Source organism: Protopterus annectens, chromosome 13.part0 (assembly GCF_019279795.1).
Source record: "Protopterus annectens isolate FY-2018-M chromosome 13.part0, PAN1.0, whole genome shotgun sequence".
Lineage (NCBI taxonomy): Eukaryota > Metazoa > Chordata > Ceratodontiformes > Protopteridae > Protopterus > Protopterus annectens.
This window is the reverse complement of record NC_056747.1, coordinates 1,137,032,822-1,137,059,936: the sequence shown is the minus strand read 5'-3', so window position 1 is coordinate 1,137,059,936 and position 27,115 is coordinate 1,137,032,822.

Sequence of the window (27,115 nt, the reverse complement as noted above, 5' to 3'; positions counted from 1 at the left end):
CCATGACCACTTTGCAAAATGTGTTGTCATCTGTTTTGGATGGACATCTGTTTATTTTCTACATTAATGTTGTCCCATACTTCATGCACACATATATGACTGTCTGCACTGTTTACCATGGTATATGCAATGGTGAGGTAAGGCTACTTTTCCCACTCCAGAGTGCTACCTTTCAGATATGGGACCCATTTCATGGTTTGTAAGATGTGTGCAAGCCATGGCTGCCTCTGTTGCAGGTGAGTGGGCAAATGTTATGGACATACTTCTTGGACAGCAGACCATCACTTGGTGTGACATTGAGGCCCTGTACTTGATTGAAAGTGTGTACTCAAGAAAAGTGAATGTTGTCAGTACCTCACAAGCTGCTTACACAATATGTTATTTGGAGTGTGTGCACACATATGCTTCCAGTGTATGTTAAGGTATGTATTCCCCATAATTGTTGTCCTAACATAGGATTCAATATTACTCATTCATTGCTCATGTTAGGATCACATTACAGATTGTAAAAGGTGTGGAATGTGGTATTGTGATTTGCCAATGTTTAGATCACGAACAGTTGCCATTGTAATAGTGGTGTTAGCCACTGTATAAAGGTAATGTTTCAGATATGTCCCTACTGTAGGACATTTGTCCCACCAGTATGTTCATCTCTGTCCAGACATCTTGCACTGACAGGTTGTTAGGTATACTGCAGGACTCTTACATACCCTTCAGATATGCCACCATGGTGACCACTGTGATGCAGCGCAGTTAACAGCAACAATAAGTGAACATGTACATCATGCATTATGGGTAGGTGTGTTAAAGGTGTGCATGGCAAATATTATGGCCATAACATGGCTGGTGTATTGACAAACCTGAACCAAACAACTCCATACTCACCAGCTACAGGCAGCTACCCCAGTTGTATACTAAAGGGACCTAAATAGTTGTGTAAGTGATGTACTGTCAGTAGCCACACCTGTGGCATTAATACAGGGTGGGAGCAGCATTTCATCACATCAACAGTACAAACCCACAATACTAGAGATTATGCACATCTGTTCATTACTACACTGCAGCAACAGACTATCTAATCTGATATATGCATGTAGATACTTTACAGATGAAAATGGATAAGCAACAGTGGTCTACTAATGTGCCCTGGGGCCTTACCTGCATGCTTCTTGTCCATTGTGTGGGTGGCACCCACCTCCACAATGCTGTCTTCAGCTTGATGGCTTGGCTGGCGGGTGGGTGCCTCAAGGCTGGAGAGGAGCTCCTCAGCATGCGTCAGTGGGGGCTGGAAGACATGACCCCCATCTGTGTCTAGCTGGTCCCTCCTAACTGCAGCAGCAGCACGCTGATGGGCATGGTGGATCAGATCCGTGCAGCGATGCTGCACCTGCTCATAATTGCGGTTGTGCAGGCTGACATCGTTTACCCTGTGGATGAGCTCGTTCCACAGGGTGGTCCTCTCCTGCAGATCCTGGGCCCTGTGCCCGAAGAGGATGGCATGATGGACTATGAGGAACTGGATTATAGCATCATTTTCCAGGAGTGTGTATGGGGGCAGGCATTCCTGGGACATTGTACCTGGAAGACATAAACAGGAAAAAAAGTCAGATGACCTCATACAGTTGTCCACGTGCACATCGACAGTGGGTATTACTTGAAATAATCCAGACTATACCATACCACTGTAAGCTGTCATGGCTTGTACATCTTGCATTACACTCCTGGCGCTGACCTGTCCAGTTCACCCAATGTTGGACACTTAATGGAATAATCCACTACACACCATTCATTTCTGTTTAGAGGGATGGCAGTGGCCATCTTCCATGTGGATGATGTGTGAATGATGGCGTGAGTGTGTTTGACTGTAGTGTGTGATGGGACTGTGAGCACATGACTGTGTTAATGTAGGAGGCAAACTGTGATGTTCTCATGCCATGGAGACTTGCTGTTGTTGCCATCAGTCGGCATTATGTCCATGCTCACCACTGATGTGGGCAGGAGTGTGAGTGATTTGCATATCCCCCTGTACTACTGATGTGGACAGATTGCCACTGTTCCTGCCTATCCTGTCTGATGCAGGTTTCCTGTATCCATGGCATGTGTGTATGAGGTATGCTTTACCCCCAGTACAGGTTGACTTGTGTTACTGGCTATGAGGCTGCATACATATGTGTAGACATGGTTGCAACTGGCCTTGGAGGTTTGCGTATGTCTGATTTCTAGTCATAGTCAGCCTTACAGGAGGTCGCCTGTGAACCTACATGCTTGCTCAGATAGTGGTGCACTTGCTTTCAAGTTGTGGTCTGCACTTATGTGTCCCTGTACAGCCACTATAGCAACCTATTATGTGCTTTGTATCTTGATGGTGTCCACCAAGGGGGATTACTCTATCGTTGGTGGAGGATGGTTTTTGCTGATTCTATATAGCTACAGTGGATATGAAGTGTACACACCCCTGTTACAATGCATGGTACTTGTGCAATTGGAACATGACCCCACAAAAGCTCATCTCAGCACAATCCCCACCTGTGATGTGCCCTATAGCCTGCTCAGTTCAATAGGGAACATAACAACTTGTCCTGTGGAAACATATATGTTTGTAGGTTCATAGGTATGTACTAGGCTAATGGTCGTGGATCCTTTACAAGCCTAGCCCATGGGATTACCCTGGCATTGTGCAACCCGAACTTAGTTCCCAGTGCCTCTGTTGAGTAAAGCCACTGGAGTGATCCCTGTGGTGACTTTTCTATTTCCCATCCACTCATCAAGATTTCTCTTGAAGAGGGCCAGTGAGGTGCTCTGCTTGACATGTATGGGAAGTGTATCCCATAGCATGGGCAATCTCTGGGTTATGGACCTGTCGCTCCAGCATATGGGAAGTAATACTCAGTACAGTAAGCCAGTTGAATGTGTGTGCACACCCTTACACTGGTATGTTGTGTAAACACCTGCTGAGATGATTACAGCCTCCATTTGACTTGGTTTGTAGTCTAACATCATATCACATCTTCATTAGGCAATGGTTGGTCACCTTCCATGAAACAGCTTTGCTTCATTTTAAATAGAACTTTACAGGTTATAGGTCACATTTGAGGTGAGACATGTTCTGACATGACTTCCTGTGGTCTCATTTGCATATAGCACACAGACCTGGCATTCCAACAGGGGTGTGTGCACTTTGATATCCAGTGTATATGGGTGTTGATATAGCTGTTAGTGGTAGGCATGGACAGTGGGTCATAACACAGTTGTACACTTCTCTGATTATTATGTGATAAGCATGCCTACTGTAATACCCATATCAGTGTCATGGCAATGCAACAATCAGTAGCAGTACACATTTTATTTTGTTGTATGCAGTGGCAGTGTGTGTATCCCTTTACCTTTCCTGTATGGAAGACATCCTTTCTGTGTGTGGGCAGCAGTGTTACAGACAGCAGGTAGCTGTACGTCTTACAATAGGACTTGTGGACACAGGCCAACTACATGTTTGTATAAGGTTCAGACCTAGGGACAGTGTGCGAGTTATGCTGTTATATGCACTGAATACTACTAGATTTACAGGGTTTGTGTGTACATGTTAGTTTTGCATGGAATGCAGTCTGTCTGCATAGCTCTAAATTGTGGGCCTGTCCACATAATGGCCAGAAGATTGGCTGTTATGTTTTGTCTGTTCCTCACACAGGTCTTGTCCCTGACATATCAGTGGCATTCTTTCTGTTAATTGCTATCAGTACATGGCAACATCCATTTGTGTTTCTGACTTCATATTCCTGAGTAAGGGTATGTTGCAACCAATCCTGTAATGCCAGCAACTTTCACAGTAAATAACAGCAACATTTCAAATTTGGCTCTGTGTTTCAGCCTCTGTCCTCCACATATATACCAGGCTTTGTCCAGATGTCATGCAGTAGAAGGTTGATAGTTAATGGTCTATCATTATTTAGTGCTGACATTCCTGCTATTATTCCAGTGATGTTGTGGACTCCCACACAAGTTGTGGGTTAGAGTATATATATGTATATATATATATATATATATATATATATATATATATATATATATATATATATAAGGGCTACAGCTGGACAAAACATGTGTGACCCTGTACAGTCTGGAGGTCAGTGTATAGAGAATACTGTTATATTCCCTTGTAAGACATTTTATGGGGGAGGGGTATTAAATGTTTTTAACCTGGGCTGTTACAACATGTGAGGGGATTTCAGTAATAAGAAACATTAAGGTATATGGCTGTACATTTGTATATGTTTCACCATGGGAACAGTGGTGGGCTAGAGCTCACTGTCTTGCACACAGTTCTGTTTGTTAGTGTGATAGTGACATTTTAAGTTAAGCATTGTTATGTAATGGATACATTTACATTGTGACAACTGATACTTTTCCCCCTAGGGGGTTGAGTACAGAATGTAACTGGAGGCTGTTGAACTACATCTGTAATTAAGTGTTGATTGATTCTCATCTTCAAGGCAAGTGTGTTTTTCATTGTTGTACTATTTGAAGGCTTTAGCCTAGACAGCAAAGTATGTTATGTTCTGCAGATTACTGTATCATATGTTTTCTTTGAGAGTTGCATTAATCAGTTATTATGTATTTCAAACAGCTAAATGCTATAAGAAATGGAATAAACAACTGAAATAGTACACACACATTTATATGTATGCAAACTGAGTGTGGTGTCATGTCCTTTGCATTTGTATGTGGGTATATGTTTCATGCAATAATTCTCATTTGAAGGAAAGGATCAGACACTGCCCATTTGAAAAGGTGGGAACTGTATGAATAATGGCTGTTTGATATGCTGTGCACCCTCTATATATACTCTCGTTATATATATTTATAAGTATTTATGTATTTATATATGTATGTATGTGTATACATCTCTCTCTGTGTCTCTCTATACATATATATATATATATATATATATATATATATATATATATATATATATATATATAAGCAGATGGAAGGAGTATTTCCAGCAGCTTCTGAATGAAGAAAACCCAACAGAAGCGGTACTGCCCCCAGAAACAGCCTATAATGAGAGTAGAAGAGGAGCCCAGCTTAGAAGAAGTAAGAGCAGCACTAAGGAAAATGAAGTCAGGGAAAGCAGCAGGCTCAAATGAGGTCACAGCAGATATGATAAAGATGCTGGGTGAGCTAGGGGATAAATGGCTCCTGAGGGAACTAATTGCAGTGTGGAGAGAAAGGCGTATTCCAGATGACTGGAGAATAAGCATACTCGTGCCAGTGTACAAGAACAAAGGGGACATCCACAACTGTGGACAGTACAGAGGCATCAAACTCCTACCACATTGCATGAAAGTTCTGGAGAGGGTGATTGATAAACGGATATGCAGAATAGTAGAATGTAAGATGGGAGATGAACAGTTCGGATTCAGATCAGGATGCAGCACAATTGACCTGATGTTTGCATTGAGACAGATACTTGAGAAGAAACTAGAGAAGAGGAGAGAGTCAAACTGGGCTTTCCTAGACTTGGAGAAAGCATATGACAAGGTCCCAAGAAAGCTGATCTGGGCAGTACTGCAGTGGTTTGAAGTCCCAGAAACATTGGTAGAATTAGTACAGGCTACTTACAAGGACCCAGTGACTCAAGTACAAACAGTGTTTGGCCTCACTGAAGGGTTCCCAGTGGGAGTGGGTGTGCACCAGGGTTCAACTCTGAGCCCACTGCTGTTCATACTGGTAATGGACTACATCAGCAAACAGGCTGGAGGGGTCAGAGCAGTAAAGCTGCTGTATGCAGACGATGTGGCAGTACAGACAGACTCTGATCTAGAACTTCAGCAAAGGATAGGAGAATGGAATGCAAATCTGAAGGCACATGGGATGAAACTAAGCACAGATAAGACAGTGGTAATGGCAGCAGATTGGGGAAATCAGAAGAAGCTGAGAATAGAGATAGATGGGAAGATAGTGGAACAGGTAAACAGCTTCAAGTATCTGGGAGGGGTGGTGGAGGAGAAAGGTAGTCTGAATGAAGAGGTCAAAGCTAGAATCAGAGGGGCTGCAGCCAACTGGCATAGAGTATCAGGTGTAGTATATGACAGAAGAATGCCAAAAAGTAAGGTGTACAAGACAGTGGTGCGACCAATACTACTGTATGGTACAGAAACCTGGGCCGTAAAGGTAGAACAGTTGAAGAAGTTAGAGGTGATGGAAATGAAGTGCCTGAGAAAGGTGGTAGGATGCACACTGTGGGACAGGCGAAGAAATGAGGACATAAGAGCAGAAGCCAAAGTAGCTCCAATTGCAGAAAAGATCAAAGAAAACAGATTACGATGGTATGGGCACATGTGTAGAAAAGCAGAAGATAATCTGGTGAGGGAGATTTGGGACAGACAGGAAGAAGGTAAGAGGAAGCGAGGGCGTCCAGCAAAGAGGTGGATGGATTGTGTGAAAGAAGATCTGCGACAGTCAGGCATGAGTGTTGAAGAAGGCAGGAGAGTGGCACTGAATCGAGAGAGTTGGCGACAGTTAATACGATACCCCGACCCCATGTAAATGGGAAAAAGGGGATGATGATGATGATGATGATGTATATATATATATATATATATATATATATATATATATATATATATATCGTGTGTGTGTGTGTGTGTGTGTATGTATCATTTGAATGTTTAGTGCTTCCACATTGTACATTCCCTATGGTAGACTGACTATTCTGCATGATATGTTAGAGAAATCATTCCAACATCTTACAGCTAAGATGGCTTACTGGTAACTTGTTGTGGCTATGTTGTGCAGGGTCATGGGTTCAAGTCTTGCAAGTGCTGGTTATTTTGTTGCAAGGCAGATCAGTTCAGCTGTGGAGGAAGGGATAATGGCAATAATTACAAGAGATCCATATTCTGGTCCCCTTCACCCCCATTGACAGTGCCTTTGGTCAGATGTTTTACAGTGAGTGGTTCAGAGTGTGGATCTACACACATATATATATATATATATATATATATATATATATATATATATATATATATATATATATATATATACACATACTTACATACATATATAACTACATTTTCCATACTGTTGAATGACTGTGCTGCATGATATGTTTGAGAAAACATCCCACAAATCTACAGCTCAAATGGTTTGGTGGTAACTTGGTGTGCAGGGTCCTGGGTTTGAGTCTTGCAAGGTCTGATTATTTTGTTGCTGGGCAAAACAAGGACTGTTGGATACAGAGTGACTGAGGCACTTTTAAGCAGTTGTAAGTGGGATTGCCCGGGTTTGCGCTAGGGTAAGCAATGCTAACGTCCGGTTAAATATGCTTACAGACAGTTAGCCTGAAAAGTGCTTAATCTATGTAGGTATTGCTTAGAGCTGCACAGACAGGCTTAAACCCATTTACTACTGCTTAAAAGTACTTACTGCCACTCACCCCCATGCTAATTTATTTAAAAAAAGAAAAAAGAGGTGTTAGGAAAGTGGTGAAAAAGGGAGCACAAAGAGAGAAAGACAATAGGGAAAGTAGCTAGGGATGTGCAGGATGGGTGTAGGGAAGGTCCATAACTGTCCATTTCTTCTACAGCAATAGCTGTGCATATATATATATATATATATATATATATATATATATATATATATACTGAATTTGGAGGTATATTTGGACACCCAAACCCCTGAGAGAGGGGTGAGGACAACAGTAATGTGCTGTGAAGCCAATTATACCAGATTACAAGTGTCCAGTGGTCAATGGACAGCTATGTATGAGGTGACCTTTTTTTTTTTGGAACAGATTGCCCTTTTTTTTTTAAGGTGAGAGTGGGATGTTGGAGAAGGATAGTAGGTATATTTGGGGAGGTAGGTTGGGTAGGAAGACAGACAAGGCAAACAAGACAGCATACAGGGGTGGTATATGACACATGTGGGGGGGGTAAACACTTTGGACGGGGAGGGGTGTTTGGAAATTGGAAGCCCATGAGCCCCCAAATGGAAACAGTGAGAATGAGGTCCCCACCAATGGGCAGTCATCACTGCACCTTCACAGCCCTGAAGGTGGCTGTGTTGGCGGCTGAGCAGGAGGGGCAGGCTGTCCCTCTAATTGTGCCACGCGGCCCTCAAGCCGGCATAGAAGATCTCCAAACTCCCTTCAGAGCTCGCTATGCAACAATTCCCGGACATGATTTCAGATGACAGGATCCTGTCCATGCCTGCTCCCAGAGGGACGAGCCTCATCCCCTGAGGCAGTTCCACCCATAGGTGGTGAAGGACCAGCACATGAAGAGGTCCCGCTGTGGGTCCCAAACATGCTGGGGCCCGGTGCCATGGCCCAGATGAGGTGGGAGAAGTGGGTCTGTTGGGACCAGCCTTCCCAAACTTGCTATGGTGTTGCAGTTTTAGAACATATGTGGGTTAGTAATAGTCAACACAATCCAGGATTAGTTATAACAGCATGCATAGATATTCCCATTAACCCAAAACACCAGATCTGGAACAGTTGCATAGCAAACAGAACACATGCATATATGGAACCACAGTGGCCATTACAACAGCATGCAGGTTAAATTGATAACAACAGGCCACCAGTTATAGTATTTTAACATGGAACATTAATAGAAACACATTTCAATATTTTTTGTAAATAGGACATATGTCCCAACAGTAGGTTTGGTGTAAGCATACCCATTGATTTGTGTGTTTATATTATTATTGCAGATATGGTGGGGGGTGAGAGAGATGTCAGTTAACAGCTTATATATCCTTGCAGTACTCACAACTTTAATGATCATTGCTCTAATCATTACTCTACAGGTATTATTACAATACCCTGTGGCCTTGGTTTGGGCAGTGGTATGTTTGTACACAGTGTATACTTTAACTGTCTTATAGCTCAATTCTACTTCTCTTACCTGGTAGACCTGTGGAGGGAATGTTTGTTAACACTAACTGACTGTTTCTACACATATTCGCAGATTCCTAGTTGTAATTATGCACATACCTCTCAATCACTTAATGCACAACATCTGGGACAAAGCTTGACAACATGGGGGTACAAATAGGGACATATTTTGAATATTGCTCTTATAAACTTTTAGACAGTTGCTAGAGTAACAGAATACATTTTCTGAAAGATTTGAAGTCTGACACTCAAATGTATGCCATTATTTGGTGACTACAATCCTGAGATCATCCCACTGATATGCCAGGAGAAAAAGAGGAACAGATCAAAAATATGAGCCAAATATCTGGACATTCTGGGAAAATCTGTACAGTTGAGAGGTATGATTATGCATACAGCTTACTACCACTGCCAGGGTTCGATCCATGGCTGTGTCTGCTAAAAATACAACAATTTCTTTTTCATCAGAGTGAGCTATTTAGTCATCGGTGTCTGTACCTTCAGTGTTTTCTGTCTAAGTCTCTCTTGGTTGTACAATCTGACCTTGTAATTACACCAGTCTTATACAGACATTCCTAGACATATTTGTATGTATCACAGTGTGAGAAACAGTGGTTGCCGCAACAGTACTATTCTGATATCAGATGTTGGTGAATGCTACATGTCAGGCCATACAATACCAGAGTAAACACTACCAATCCAGGATTTAAAACTTTATATTGCCAGGCAGTTACATTTTTCGTATCTGACAGACCTGTGGGGGGAATGTTTGTTAACACTGCCTGACTGTTTCTACACATATTCCAGATTCCTAGTTAATATTATGCACATACCTCTCAATCTCTTAATGCATACACTCTGGACAAAGCTTGACAACATGGGGGTACAAATAGGGACATATTTTGAATATTGCTCTTACAAACTTGGAAAGTTACTAGAGTAACAGGATTTGTTTTAGTATACATTTTCTGAAGGATTTGAGGTCTGAAAATCAAATGTATGTCATTATTTAGTGACTACAATTCTGAGATCATCCCAGTGATTTGGTAGGGAGACAGAGGAACAGGCCAAAACTATGAGCCAGTTATCTGGACATTCTGCAAAAATCTGTACAGTTGAGAGGTATGATTATGCATACAGTTTACTACCACTCCCAGGATTTAAACCATGGCTGTGTGTACTAAAAATACAACAATTTGAGTTTCATCACTGAGGTATTTAGAAACTGCTGTCTGTTCCTTCAGTGTTTTCTGTCTAAGTTTTTCTTGGTTGTACAATCAGACTTTGTACTTACAACAGTCTTATACAGACATTCCTAGACATATTTTTTATGTAGCACAGTGTGGGCAACAGTTGTTAACAGTTGTTAACATAACATTACTATTCAGAGACTGCAACACTAAATGCCATACAATACCAGAGTAAACACAACCAGTACAGGATTTAGAACTTTATTGCCAGGCAGTTACAGTTTTATTGAAATATCACCTATATGAGACTATTACTGTCATATTGTCTGGTTTATTCAGTACAAACCATACACAGTTTTTATACTGCCAGGTGACTTTCTACTACTTTATATTTATTTGGTATGACTACTACAAGCAGGGTTGTTATTCACCAGCCTCGCGATGCAGCCTTTGCAGCCTAATGGCATGGGCTTCCTGATTCACAGCCCGCTCAGCTGCAGCTGTAAAAGGAATAGAAAAATATTTAGCCATACCTATCCATCACAAACACAGGCTGGACTTTGGTAAACAGTTATTGATATGAATACTTACAACCTGCTGGGACATCACCCATCTGCCCTGCTTCTTGGACCCACTTATTCAAGACCTCCTTTCTCCACTTCAAGTCGGCATAGTGGTGGCAGACCTGCTCACCAGTCCGAGAGATACCAGTAGCACTGGTGAGATCACGGGTGAGACAGTTCCAGGCTTCCACTTTATATTGGGAGCCCTGGTACTGGCCCTGCAACAGGTCTCTCATCATGGTTATCTACCAGGTGTCCTACCATGACCTTGGACTCCTGTATGCCCCAGTGCTGCACTCAGAGGCGCATGCCCATGCCAACACCTGCCATACTGCCTACAGTGGGAAGCTGCAACCAGTTATGAGCTGCATTCCCACCTGCAGGGTTTAAATACAGCCAATTTCCCACCTTTCTTCGTGATTGGACGGTTTTGAATATGCTGAGCTAAGCTACAGGCAAACTTGCTTAGCTAAGGTAGGCAGTGTTTAAAGGGACAGGTTTAGCACTGCTTACCAATGGGCAAATCCACTTAGCTGGGCTACTCATTGCTTAGCAGTCATATTTACACAATGCTTACACCTGGTAAGCAGAGCTGTACAATGCTTAGCATTGCTTATTTTTTATTTTATAGACGATCTGCTGTATGGGATTGATTCATCATTCATTACATATTATAAATTTGTTTACTGTCTCTGACACCCCTCAGTGTGCTTTCATTACATTTATTCATGTGTGACTATACTGTATGGGGCACTTGTGTTTATATGGGGGTTTCACAACTTTATTAAACTGACACCTCACATCTGGACCTACTACAGTACTCTGGTTAACAAATATATGCTATTTAGTAGCTAATTAGAAAAAAATGTTTATGTACTGCTTTCACAACGTAAAATGCACATTGGTAACAGTGGGGATTGAACCGGGAATGGTTGCTTACAAAGTGTATGCGCTAATCACTACACTATTGCAGTACTGCTTAAGTTGGATTTCTCTTGTTATTTAACGTCTTGTGCTGTTTAAGCTAGACTAAGAGTAGCTAAGCAACGGGCACACCCATGCAGCTACGCCTAAACTTTATCGCATTTATAAAAAAAAATTATTTGTTGTGTTTTTTTTTATTTGTACCCTTTGGAATATCCCTGCTAATGCTGAACCTGTTATTCTAGCAACTTTTTGCTTTGTGGGATGATTGTCCCTTTTGGCTTTGTCCATATTCCTTACTCTGACAAGTTGGGAGGTGTGTGCTATGCGCTTATGCTAAGTGTGTTATTCTATCAACTTTTGTCTTGGTAGGGACAATTGTCCCTTATGGCTTTGACCAGATTTCTTATCCTGATGGGTTGGGGGTGTTATGAGTGTTCTCGCTCATTTTAAATTGCCCAAAGGCAATTCTGGAGTGCAGGGAGCATGTGTATTGTGAGAGCTCCGCTCTCAGACACACCCTCTGTGCTCGTACATGGAACCATGTCCGTTTTAGAGCACGGCAGCACACCTTCATACATATGTATGGCACGTGCCGTGCTGAACAGGAATGGTCCCTGCTTTGCAGGAATAACTTATTCCTGCACAACTGCTTGTTAAATCTGGAGGAAAGTTTTTCTGAAGAAGTTCTTGCTACGAATAAAGAACGAAAGTGCTCAACACGGGTTCTACTTTTTCTGTCTGGCCTGGTACAAGACGTTTTTATTGTATCTGTGAAAATCAGTTTGATATACAAATGACATATAAGTCTTTACAAAACTCCAAAGCTATGTTGGCATATGTTACACATCCACTGCCCTACTTCTCCTGGCATAGCTGGCAGTACCTCACATCATCACAGCTCATATGAAGGTGGAGTTTTGCTGGGTGGTTAAAAGTAATGCTATGTTTATCAGTCAGAACTGTTGTGTTTGGACAGTGAAAGTCTTGACAGAGGTTCCGATGTGTGGATGGAGATCGCTGAGTCACTGGTGGTTGCTACAAAAGATTCACAGATGTTGTTAGAGATACTTTCAGAGGAGGCCACTGTTCCAGAAATTTGGATAAACAATAAAGCTGTTGTTTTGTTTTAGAGAAGCCTGGTTGGAAGTTATCAGGTGATGATCAATGTTCACAGCAGTCAAGGAAGCTGAGCAATTTGAATATAGAAAAATGACTTATCAGGTTTGGCTGTCATGAATACCATACTCAGAAACGTTTTTTTTCTGGGGGGGGGGGGTAAGTCACAAATGATTCAGTAGCCAGAAGAGAGTAAGGAGGTATTGCAACTGTTGCCTATCAGGCATTTTGCAGAGGTGGTTAAAATGGCTGTACAGACTGTCATGTCAATCAGTGCTGTTTGCTTTCAATACAGGAGAGATTTAATGGACATCCCTAGCTGGTACTTTTGTTCTCAAGCTGCTTTTTCAGTTAGCATGGTTTAAAGAATTTGACAAGCTCACATTTCTTTCATGTAGTGCAAAAGCAGACCTTCTATTTCAAGACTCCATCTTTGTTAGAAAAATTTTTTGAACCTGTTTCAAGTAAAAACAGTCTGTATGGGAGAATGTTGTTATTATTCCATTGCCCTATCCTTCAATACATACTATTAGTTTCTTATTGAAGAATGAGGGGCTGATACTCTTTAATGGTAACTATAAGAATGATATACTACAATGGTTCTGCCAGAGGGTGTTTATGATTTGAAAAACAGGGTGAGTAGGTGGAAATGTATATTGAAACTCTGGATGCAGAAAGTTGTGGTGCTTGACAGGTGTCTTGAACATCCATATATACCATAGCTGTCTTATCATGTTCTGTCAAACACAATTCAGTTGGGAAAAGATAGAGAGCCACTGCTTTATTTTGGCCACCCCTAAATGTTTTATGGATGAACAAAAGACCAACAATAGGGACAGATTTTATATATCTCTCTTCTAAACTTAGAAAGTTGCTAGAATAGCAAGTTGTGCACGGGCATGCATTTTCTGATGGATATGAAGTCTGAAACTCAAATATCTGTCATTATATACTGATGTCAGTACTCAATAATTTGCCAGAAATCCACAAATTTTATGACAAACGGACCAAAATATAAGGTAAAAATCTGAGCAGTTGAAAGGTATAAGTCTGGCAGTCCCTCTTGTCTCAGTTCTGAATGTGATGCAGAGAAAAGTGTAATTTTTTTCAGTTTGGGCATTTGAAACTGAATTGTGCACTGTATGCTTTCACCTGGGTGATTAGTGTGAACCATGTTTATCATTATTGAATGAGGGTAACAAAGGAGAAAATGGATAGTGTGTGGTGCAAGAAGGGTTGATCCCCTGCTGAATGAGAATCTGAGGACATGTGCATTATAGGATTTGTATTGGAAAAGTTGGCAATTAAGGCGGTGGGGAGCTTAGGAAGTGGCTGCGAAGTGGTGGCAGCGTATAGAAGGGGTAAAAAGAAAGGGTGAAGAAAATTAGGTGAAAAAGGTAAGTATGGTGGAAGACGTTTTACAGGAAGATTTTTGCATCCTAAGAAAATAAAAAAAAAATATGCTGTTTTCAAAATTAGACATGTAAATTGTACTTCATATGTTATTATGAGGCTAATGACAACTAGGGCCCTTGCAAGCGTAGCCGCAAACCCCAAACAATTTGGGTCCATAGTATCATAGGCATCTATGCTTGTTAGACTGATGGGTCTGTAGTTCTCCAGGTCAGCTGATGGTCCACCCTTGTGTAGGGGTATGACTGTTGTAGTCCTCCATTCTCTTGGAATTTAGCCTTTTTCAAGACTGCAGTTGAAGGGTGCCTCAAGTGGTCTTGATAGGTCATATGTTAGACTGTTGTAGAGGCAAACGGGAATGTTGTTGGAACCCATGGAGGTGGTGATCTTGGCATTAGTTGCTGCTGCCAGCACCTGGCCCCTGCTATTAGTTGGGGGTAGTATGCTGGAGGGGATTTCACCTGGTGGAGCTCGGGGGGGGGGGAGTGGGGGGTAAAGTTTGAGCTGAATTTATCAGCCAGTACATTTGCTGTCACCATGATCAGTAAAGGTGGTAATGTTTATTACCAGTTCAGCACAATGCTGTGTGTTACCTTTAAGATTCTGGACATTGTTGAAGAAGTTCTTGTGATTTTCCTTAATCTGCAAGGCTGTTCTGACCTTGTAGTTGGCCTTGTTGGACTTAATTTAGTTTCTTGTTTAGTTGTATAAGAGACCACTTGTCTTTAAGGGAGTTGTTGTTCCTGATTTTGGCCTTGAGTGTTCTTTTATTATATTCTGGTAGGTACAGCAGCCTCTATGCCACCATTCACATTTGTATAGGGACTCTGAATAATTCTGCATAAGTAGCTGTGGCCTCAAGGTTAGGGGAGCCTTGAATTTTGACAAACCGTCCCTTAAGAGGATGTAGTTTACCTTAGAATAGTTCCTAACTGTTACTGGTTTAGTTGGATTTTCTGGGTTGATTTTCACTTCAAAAGAAATAGCTTTGTGATCCGACCTCATTAGTTAGGGCATGACATGAAGGGGAGGGTGCAACAGTCTCACATGTTGATGAGTACCAGATCCAGTATGTTTGATCCTCTAGTTGGAGTGTGCACTATCTGTTCCAGTGTGTTATTGTTAACAAGGTCCAGGAAGCATTGTGCCTATGAGTTAAAGGCAGTGTCAGTTTCCTAGTCTATAGAGGATCATTAAAGTCATCCATGGATAGGGTGTTTGGTTGGATAGTGAGCACCTCTAGCAGGTGCTCTGTGTTGTTGTTGATCTAAATATGTGGAAGGTTATGTAGCCTCGCACTGCCAGGCCTGGAATACTTTCTATGTGTTTAAACCAAGTCTTGGCCATAGCACAGATGTCTACATTCTCCAGAGTGAGGAGGGCTTAAAGGGTGCGTATAATTTTTTGTTTAGGTTCTTAGCATTGAGCATTAACTCCTTAAGGTTGGTTGGAGGCTTTTTCACTATGTTGGCAGTTTTGCCTTTTTGGCATTGCCTAAAAAGGCTCTAAGGTGGTGGATAAAGTTATATCCAGTATCCAAAATTGTGAGGGACACAGGTGCAGCAACGTGATCTATAGACCATGTCCACCCTCTCCCATACTGACAGATAATGGATCCTCCTGGAATGACACCAGAAAATAAGCAATCATTTTACATTCATACTGTGGCATCATCCTTGGTGAAGGTAGGATGCTGCTTAATGTAAGGCTCATATCTATCTAGATCCATTATGTCACTTTTCATAAAATTCAGTGAGGTATGTCTCAGGTCATTTACACCCACATGGACTATGACAGAATTATATTGGTACCTGGGGTGCAGTTACTTGACTGTGTGCATGATTTTGTGGATCCTGGCTCCAGATAAGCAACTAACCGTTATCTTCTCCTTGTCTAACGTGGTGAGTGGGGCATCTTTGTGTCACACAATGTTATCCCCAGTGACAAGAGTATTAGATAAAGTATATGGTTGCCTTATAGTCTTTGCTGTTGGGGGAGCATAAGACAAGCATATACTTATGTGAGAAGTTCAGTGCTGCTTTTAGTGTGTGTTTCAGGGATTGCTGAGGTGCAGTGTTGCTGTTAGGTGGCTTTGGAGGTCTATGAGATTCGGGGAAGATTTCTTTTAAACACGTCAGCATAAAACAATCTGTGTGTGTGGTGGGTTTTGTGTGTGTGGGATATAGTGTGGGTATTCCTGACAACTTAATTTGTGAGATTTTTGCTTCAGATGACATTGTATATTTACAACCCTCGCATACTGTTATTTTCTTAAAGTAAATCTTAAAGGAAAAGAGACTTTAGTGCTGCTCAGAATGCACCAGAACTCAACTTAGCAAACCTCCAAAACAGACTTTAACACGAGTTCTGCAAAGTAGAAAGTCTGTGTCAGCTTGTTTTATGTGTCCTGTGAATCAAGTTTCAGTGAACTGTGACAGGATTTATAATGGGCGAATCCCAATCCAGATGAGACAAGAGATTGCTATCATATGTGTGTGTGTGTGTGATGTGTGTGTGTGTGTATCCCCTTCTGAAGCTCAAAATCCCATATAATCGAAATTCATTTTCACTAGACGAAAATTGCAAAACTTTGAAAACCTGAATGCCGAATTTTTCCCAGGGTAAGTAAACACCTGCCCAACATACCCTTTTCTACACTGTAGTGTGATCCCAGAGTTGGTATATATATAGTTAGGGGATGTGGCAGATGCAGCTCCCATATTGGGGGCTGTGGAAGGTGTAGCCCCCCCCCCCACCCAGGTGGATCTTTTTACTATGGTGTGTGTTTTGTTTAAGTTTAGGCAATTATTTACTTACCCTAGGAAAATTTTGTCATTTGGGTATTCAAGGTTTCACAATTTTCATCTCGCAAAAATTAGTTTTGAATGTACGGGATTTCGAGATTTAGAAGTAGATCCATGTGTGTGTGTGTGTGTGTGTGTGTGTGTGTGTGTGTGTGTGTGTGTGTGTGTGTGTGTGTATATCTGGGTTTGGTGTTTTGGGTAGACATTTGCTTTGGTCAACAGCCAGAAGTAAATTTTTCATTGGTCAACCATCTGGTTTATCGAGTGTCTGTATTATTTGATGTGTGTTTTGTCAAAACAGCTAAGTGAGATATATTGTAGGAGTGCTTGTGTGTTTGTGAATGTGTGTGGTTTAGGATTAGAATAAAGGTTAGGTAAGGGGATAGGTTAAGTGTGTGTGCGATTGTGAGTATTTAGGGTTAAGGTTAGAACATGGGATATGTTTATTTTGTGTGCATGTGTGTGTGTGTGTGTGTGTGTGTGTGTGTGTGTGTGTGTGTGTGTGTGTGTGTGTGTGTGTGTGTGTATGTTTGTGTTCATACACGTTATGAGTATCAGAGTCATCTTGAGCAGTGGTAGTATTATGGGAAGGTTTTTCTTTTTAATTTAACATGTACATTATAGTTAGGGGCAGGTGCAGGGTTAAGGTTAGCATGTATTACTAAGGTGGAGCAGGGGGTTGTGTGTATGTGATATAATTGTTATTCTACATTTTGGTAGCTGTTTTGTTTGTCAATCAAGTGACATGTCAACCAACCATCATAAAATCATATGTATATGTGTGTGCCTGTGTGTCTATATGGATTCACTAGACAATCTTGATGTACTGAAATGTTGAATTTCAGTACATCGAGACTGAATAGTGGAAAGTGCAGTTACGCGAAACTGTACTATGTCGAATGCGGAAATGTCAAATCTGCTATCGTGGTGTCGCGTTCGTGACATGTGGTGCAGTTTGTGGATTTATCTGGGGTTTCAGGTAAGTGGTGTTTGTGTAAGGGTATTGGGTAGGGATTTTAGTGTGTGTGAGTGTGTGTAGTGGTGTTTTTTGTGTGTTTGGTGTGACCTCAGAGTTAGAATATATAAGTAGAGGGGGATGTGGAGGGTGCAGCCCCCCCCGACATGGGGGTTGCAGGGTGGCTTGCCCCCCCTGCTTATAGGTAGGGTAGGTGTGTTTGTGTGTGTTGTTATGTTTGTTTTAGTGTAGTTAGGTAAGTGTATGTGTGTGTGCTTATGTGCTGGTTTGTGCATGTATGTGCATGGTCGCGATTGTGCTATTCGCGGTTTTGGGTTTTCGGGTATGTGGGTTTTCCACTATTCAGTCTCAAAATACTGAAATTTGACATTTCAGTATTTTGAGATTGTATAGTGAATCCGTGTATATATATATATATATATATATATATATATATATATATATATATATATATATATATATATATATACATATATACATGTACATTGAGCTGTTGGACAATCTTATTAAGATCTCTGACCTAAAGCCACCAACACCAAACTAAATGCAACTTTGATATCCTGTTGATAATTCCTGTATTTATTGTGTTCTTGTTTTCTCCACTCTCGTATGCATACCTACTAACTTTTAGGTTAATCCATATGCTTATCCTATCAGTATCCCTCACTTCCTGCTTCTGCATGGTCCCTGTGAATGCATCTTCTAAGCTAACACTCTTAATTTATTTCTGTTATTGCTCTGCTATCCTACCCTTCTGCTATCTCCCCCTCCTTCTTCATTTCGCTTATTACCTCAGTGTTTTATATTAAGCTAACAATTATTCCCATTTTGTAAAAACATGAGTTTCTAATAATTATTCATACTGTATTACCTTATTGAAGCCCATTTGCTTTTTTATTTTTTGTCATTGCTGTGCTTTAGTGCTGATAGTTCTTTATTCTTCTACTAGATTTTTCACAATTCTGTTTATCTTTAAATGCAAAAGCCGTGTTTGTTCCAAAATACAAAACCTTCATTCTATGTGGTGTGGGGAAGCAGAGACCAAAGGGCTTTGTATCTCTTGCACTCCCTTATAATAATAATAATACTAATAATTCATACCAGAGTTACTCTATCTGTAAGGGAAGAGGCATTTCTGCACATACTGGTCACTGTTAAAAAAGACAGTTTTAGTATAGTTCAGCATTCGCTTTCTTTACATTTAATCAGATGTCTGGCTCTTAAAATCTGGAGTTACTTTTTTGTTTAAAAGTGCCACATTGTGTTTACTTGTTCAGTATGAACATAATTTCTTTTATTCATTTATTTACTTATTTTAGGACAAGCTAATAAACCTAGAAGGGTTGTACCTGCTACCAGGTAGCTCATTTAGCAGTGGTAGTTGCTAAAGGATGCTTGTAAAATTTGTATGCTCAGAAAAGAGCTTAGATGAGGTAAAGTTAAGCAGTGATTAAAGAAGCTTTAAGAGAATACAAAGGAGGAAAATACAGCAATGAGAAGGTGTTCTAAGCACTTCTGGTCTACCTAAAATCACAAAAGGAAAGGATAATAAACTGTAATTTTTGTCATTCCTCCACTATGCTGGTATCACATGGGCTCTGTGAGAGTTAAAGGGCTTGATTGTGCAACCTACCCAAAGACATATCTAGAAAGAGATGTTTAAACGTACTTAGGTGTTCATATGTATATTCTGTGGTTTATGTTATATCTATATCAATATATCTATCTATCTATCTATCTATCTATCTATCTATCTATCTATCTATCTATCTATCTATCTATCTACCTACCTACCTATCTATCTTTATGGGTCTACTTTGTTTTGTTGAATCTCATTTCACTGAATTTCATTTCACCCCAACCACTTCGCTGAAAACTCAAATTACTGAAAACTCATTTCACTGAATCTCATTTCACTGAACTGCAGTTAGTATATATGGCACTGTGTAGAGTGCTGTAAGGCAAGTAAAAGGTATCTGCCCTTTTCCCTAGTGTAGTGCAATCCTGCAGTTAGTATATATAGTTAGGGTGGTATGGAGGAGCACAGCCCTTCACACTGGGAGGTGTGGTAGACGTAGCCCCCCACTTAGTGTGAGTACATATTGTCTTCTGGAGAGAGTTAGTCATTGGTGTTGTAACTATGCATGTCTATTGTTTAAAATGTATTCCTCTGAAGTTTTTGGTAAAATACAATATAAAACAAACAAGTGGGGGCTATGCCCCCACCCCAATATATATAAATATATATATATATATATATATATATAGAGAGAGAGAGAGAGAAATATATGTGTGTGTGTGTGTGTGTGTGTGTGTGTGTGTGTGTGTGTGTGTGTGTGTGTGTGTGTGTGTGTGTGTGTATATATATATATATATATATATATATATATATATATATATATATGTATGCGCACTCACTTACACACACACAAATATCTATCTGTCTCTATGTGCGTATGCTCCAATACATGCATATATCTTTTTTATGTATACATATATGCATATGTTGACACATATTTATATATATATATATATATATATATATATATATATATATATATTATATTTATATGCATGCACTTAAATGTGTTGTACATCTTGAGGGTCCACTTGCAGTACAAAGCCATTTGATGCTGTATTAGGTGATAATTTCCTCTGGGTCATTCTATAGTTCTGCCACAGTTGCTCACTGACTACATGTTCAAGCATTATGGATCATAATTTGTACCTTCTGTTTTTCAGTCTTGTTGGAACTTATGCAACCTGCGGACACTGTTACAGGCTGGGCTACATGTCAGAAGGGCTACTTGTGCTCAACATACCTACTTACAAAAGTAAATGAATAATACGCAAGCAGCAATAAGGAATGGTGCTCAAAGTAATGATCTGGGAAGAAGCTAAATTCTTCAGATGAGTTGGAGTCCCTCTGCTTCTACTTGCATGTCATTCAAATTTAAATGAATGACTTGAACAGACAAAAACCTCTCGAGTCACCCTTAATAACAAGCACTTTTGCCTAGTGTCTGTTACCTGGCTGACAAACAATAACAAAAATAAGACAAATGGTAAGTCGGTGACTGGGCCTTTAAAAAGTAAAAACAGTTTACTTTTCCAGTTGTTCTCATAGCCCACATAGGGTGGTTTATGCTAAAGCTTTTCACTTGTACAGCACATCCTTCAGAATCCCATTAGTCGCACAGATGCCTGCAAACATGACATACTGGATAAGCTTACAGCTTTGTGAATTCTGCTGCTTTCCCTAATTAATTTAAGTGAGCAGAGCAATCACTTTGAATAATGCTCTGCTATGCCGTTTTGCTCAGAAGAAACAAATATTTATCTGACGGCAGATAATGCTCATACATACAAAGTCCTGCAGGGCAACAGCCTTTAATCTCCTCATGCTTTCACATGCAAACAGCAAAGAACCCCGCAAGGACAGAAAATTGCTGAGAAAGAGAATATTTATACCTGATCTTTCTTAAGATTACTTTATTTTGCATGGTCTTTACATCTTCAAACTTATATCATCTTTCTTCAGACACAAGAATCCTCCTGAAGCATGGATAGCTACACAAATGCCTACCAACACACACACACACACACACACACACACACACATATATATATATAGATAGATAGATAGATAGATATCTTACACAAACAAGCACACACACACACACACTCAGGTAAGTGCGTGTGTGTGTGTGTGTGTGTGTGTGTGTGTGTGTGTGTGTGTGTGTGTGTATATATATATATATATATATATATGTATATATATATATGTATATATATATGTATGTATATGTATATATATATATATATATATATATATATATATATATATATATATATATATATATATAGAGGTTTACTTTGTTTTGTTGAATCTCATTTCATTGAATTTCATTTCACCCCAACCACTTCGCTGAAAACTCAAATTACTGAAAACTCATTTCACTGAATATCATTTCATTGAACTGCAGTTAGTATATATGGCACTGTGTAGAGTAAATAGGAGGGGTGAGGGGGGCACAGCCCCTATACTGGGGGGTGTTGGGGGCATAGCCCCCCACTTAGTTTGAGTACATATTGTCTTCCGGAGAGAGTTAGCCATTGGTATTGCAACTATAGATGTCCATTGTTTAAAATGCATTGTTTTGAAGTTTTTGGTAAACTACAATTTAAAACAAACTAGGTGGGGGGCTACACCAACCACACCGGTCCAATGTGGGGAGCTGTGCCACCCACACCTCCCTTAACTATATATACTAACTCCAGGATTGCACTACAGTGGGGAAAAGGGCATATACATGTTACTTGCCTTACAGTACTCTACACAGTGCCCTATATATATATATATATATATATATATATATATATATATATATATATATATATATATATATCTACTAAGTTCAGTGAAATGAGATTCAGTGAAATAAGTTTTCAGTAATTTGCAATTTGTGTTTTCATCGAAGTGGTTGGTGTGAAATGAAATTCAGTGAAATGAGATTCAACAAAACAATGTAGACCCATATATATATATATATATATATATATATATATATATATAAATATATGTATATATATATATATATATATATATATATATAAATAGATAAAATATACGTGTGTGTGTGTATTTATACATGTACAAATCAGAAAAAGTCCAGCTGGGCATTCCTAGACATGGAGATAGCACATGACAAGGTCCCAAGAAAGATGACTTGTGCAGTCCTGTTACAGTCTGTAGCTCTAAAAACATTACCTCTCAACTGTCCAGATTTTCCCAGAACGTTCAGATTTTTGCCCCATATTTTTGGCCTGTTCCACAAAAAATGTGTGGATTTCTGGCAAATCACTGACAAATGAAGTCAATAATAACATAGATTTGAGTTTCAGAATTTGTATTCTTAAGAAAATGTATGCTAACAAAAAAAATCTGTTTTTCTAGCAACTTTCTAAGTTTATAATAGCAATGCTTAAAATCTTTCCCTGATTTTGGGCATTTGTCCCCCCATTATTTTAGGCTTTGTCCAGATTTCTGGAAGTTGAGAGGTATGCAGAATATGTACAGGGTCCCAATGACACAAGTGCAAACAGTGTTCAATAATTGAAAGTGGGGTTCTCAGTTGGAGAGCATTTGCATTAGGGTTCAGGTCTGAGCCCACTGCTGGTCATACTGATGATGGACTATATTAGCAAAAAGATTGGTGGAGACAGATTAACAAAACTGCTGTATGCAGACAATGCGGCATTACAAAAAGACTGAAAAGGGTCTTCAGCAAATGATAGGGAATGGAATGCAACACTGAAGGCAGATGGGATGAAGCTGAGTTCAGTCAAGACATTAACCAGCAGATAATTAATTGTACAGTCCCGTAACAGAAATCAATGAAGGCTGTCCCACAAAACGTCACCATAAAACAGACTCTTCAGTCCAGTATAATAATTCATGATGATTTAATGCACAGCAAAAAAATTAACATAAGTTAAGCGCTTTCATTTCCACAATAACAGAAACTTCTTCAGAACAAAGTAATACATCATATACCACACCTATATATATTGTCCATTTGATTGATTTATCTAATCCAATTAATCAATCTTTCAATTTACTTCCCAACCACATTGAAATTTAAAAAAATTTAAAGAAACATAGTGGTATGATTGTTATTAGCTTAAAAACATATTATTCACATATTAACTTACATTTAGTATGCTAAACTCTACACCTAATACTATATTTTATACAGAATCACAAAATAAAAACTCATAAAATCACCTACATATCTAATGTCTGATTTAAACAACCATATTCCAAATATATAAAATCAATGTACATATATAATATGCAATGTGTAAAATAAATATGCCTAATATATAAAATGTATATAAATATATAATATAATGTATATAACTTCATCATTAGTTAAATAATTCCCTCTAATTTTAGGCCTTATCTTGTATTTTCCTTTTAATTTTATTGGCTCTCAGTTTGAAAACTGGTAAAAGAGACATGTGGTCATTCAACCCAGGGGGTGTATTGGAATCCAGTCTCAGTTGTCAAATAAGCTCCCTGTAACTGAGCTGGTTTTCCCAATCACCACCTCTACTGTTTTTTAGCACTTTTTCCAAAACCCAAAATTTATAGGTAGCCTGTTCACAAGTTAAGGTATGCCTATAAAGGGCATTAGTTTCCTTCTTCCTGGTAATATCATATGTATGTTCGTATACCCTCTGACGCAGATGCCTTTCAGTCTTCCCCAAGTAATGTGCCCAGCAAAAAGTACAATACGCTAAATAAACTACTCCACTAGTATAACATGTACAGTAACCTTTTCCTTTTAATACAAAATTAATAGTGGGTAGTTTAATTTCATCCATGTTAGCCATAAATGTACATTGGTGGCACTTGCCACAGTGGAATGTACCCTTTCTTTTGTTGTTATCCTCCCCTTGCCATTTTCTCTCAAAAATAGTTTTTAAATTTGCCCCTTTTCTGAAACTATAATGTAAACATCTGTCAAATATACCTGCACTGTTAGGCATACTCTTAAACATATTCCAGGTCCTATTAATTACCTTTTTTACTAAATTAGTGTTGGCACTGTATGTCATAACCAAAAAAAGGAGTTTCTACAGACGTACTGGGAATTACATGATCAACATCATCAAAATTGTTTTCCATAATGATGTGCCCACTTATTGTCTCCATATTTAGTAAGGGAATATATTTTGTCCCCCATCCCTGTAGTATTTCTTCCTTTAATGGAGAAATAATGGAATTGGGGTAACCTCTTTCCTGGAATAATTTTTGTACATAGTCTAATTCATCAATTAATTCCTCGTATCTTGTTGTCATCCGTGCTACCCTTACCATCTGTCCTTTGACAATATTCCTCTTCTGTAGTGGAGGATGGTTACTATTATAGTGAAGGTAGGCATTCGAAAAACAAGCCTTCCTGTAAATACTAGATGTGAATGTTCTACTATTATAATCCTTCTTGATAGTTACATCCAGAAAGTGTATTTCATCCTTGTTAAATTCATGTGTAAAACGAAGAAATGTAGTGGATTCGTTGAAATACTATAAAGCCTCCAAGGCCTCTTCTTGTGTACCTCCCCATACAATCAAAATAACATCTAAAAAGCAATAATATTGGATAATATTGGTCATAAAAGGTGACTTGAAGACAAAATGTAATTCCCAGAATAGCATAACAATATTTGCAAAAATGGGGGCACAGGCTGCCCCCATTGCAACCCCATCAACCTGTTGATAAATTTCATCCTGAAAGTAAATGAAATTATTTTTTAAAACCAATTCAATATTCTCAAGAATTAATCTGAATTCATTATTGGACAAAAATTTAAATTCAATTAACATATACTCAAACCAGTCTAGTCCTATGCTATGCGGAATAACAGAAAAAAGGTCCTTAACGTCTATAGTAAAAAATGCATAATGGGATTGTAAAGACAATTGATTTAATTTCTTTAATAAGTCCCAAGAGTCAATAAGAATATGCATATATAATTTGTAGAAAGGTTTTAATTTTGAATCTATGTATATGGCCAATGGTTGTGTTTTGGAACCTTCAGATGTTACGATGGGTCTCAATGCCACATTTTCTAAACCTTTATGTGTTTTTGGAATACCAAACATTGTTGATAAAAAAGGTTTCTCCACCTTAAAAAATCTATATAGTTTTTCATCAATCAGACCTTGTGTTAAATTATCTTCTATCACCATATCTATCTTTTGGTAGGCTATATTTAACTAATTTCTAGAAGAAATAGTGTACCTACCATACCCATTTAAAATGTCCATCATTTTGGCAGTGTACATCCAGTTGTTCATTAAAACCACACCACCCCCTTTGTCAGGCTTCATAATCCTGATGTCAGGGTGTGAAACTCTAAATTCTTCCAACGTCAAGCCTTCTTCTTCTGACAAACTAAATTTAACATTATAATGTCTATTGTGACGTACCAGCGTTTTCAACTCATTAATAACCACATTTTCAAAATTGTAAATGTCACACTGTAAAGCAGGGTTGTATGTACTTTTTCTAGTTAGAGCATTCACATAACCCTTAGTATTGTTAGTGATGTTAAAGTTAACATTACTGTTCTGTTTTGCCAAAAATTCTAAATTTAATTTCCTAGTGAACAGTTTTATGTCTAAAAATAGTTCTGCCATGTCCAACCTCCTAGTTGGTACAAAAGTAAATCCCTTTTTGAATAGGGAAAAATGTCTGTTCTCAATTTTTATGTCTGTATAATTGTAAATAAAAAATTCACAACCTGGTTGACTAACTACAATATTGTCATTGTTAGATGTAATGGTCTCTAGTTCTAAAATCCCAACATCCTCAATCACATTTTCCCCTGTATTTGATACACAACATAGGCTTGGAATTTGTTCATTATTAGCTAGAACAGTCAGTGTAACATTCTCTTGACCAATATACTGTTCACTATCCAAAACAACATTTTCTTGACCAATATACTGTTGATTGTCCAAATCAACGTTTTTGTCATTGTCTTTTTCCACAATATTGTACATATTGACTTCATGAAAAAGTGTGTCATACCTATTGTAGGAATCGGCTACTAATATCTCTGTACATGCTGATTCATCACTTGAGCATATGTAGGGTGCAGGTGTAAGTTCCGTATTTTTTCGGACCTTCTTGGTCCATCCTGTTCTAAAGGGATATCATTTTCAATTTCATTAATCCCCCTTAAACAATTCCCAGCATCCAAATCTATCTCACCCCTGTTGTTAGGGTATTCATATTGTCTAGGTTGTTTGAACCTAGTATCTGGTTGATTCCAGCGTGGAAAACCATTTTGGAATCTCGCCCTAACATACCCATTGTTTTGTCCATTGTGACTGTTATTGTGATTGTTGTTGTGGGTTAATAAATACACTTGTTCATGTTCATAGGCACAGTCGTCTCTCTCCAATTTGCCCATTTTTCTTTTATAGTTCTTTGTCACTATGTTGTCAACATCATTAAACAACCTGAGATAGTTATGTTTGTATTCCCTTATTGTAAATAATAGATCATCAGTAATCTCTTTGTTAATTTTATCTATTTTGCCACTTAGTTCGTCAATTAATACATTATTATTATTAATCATAACCTTAATAATGGCTAAGCCACAACCATTCAAAATTTCCACAATGTCATTATATAGCGTTGAACCCATGACAG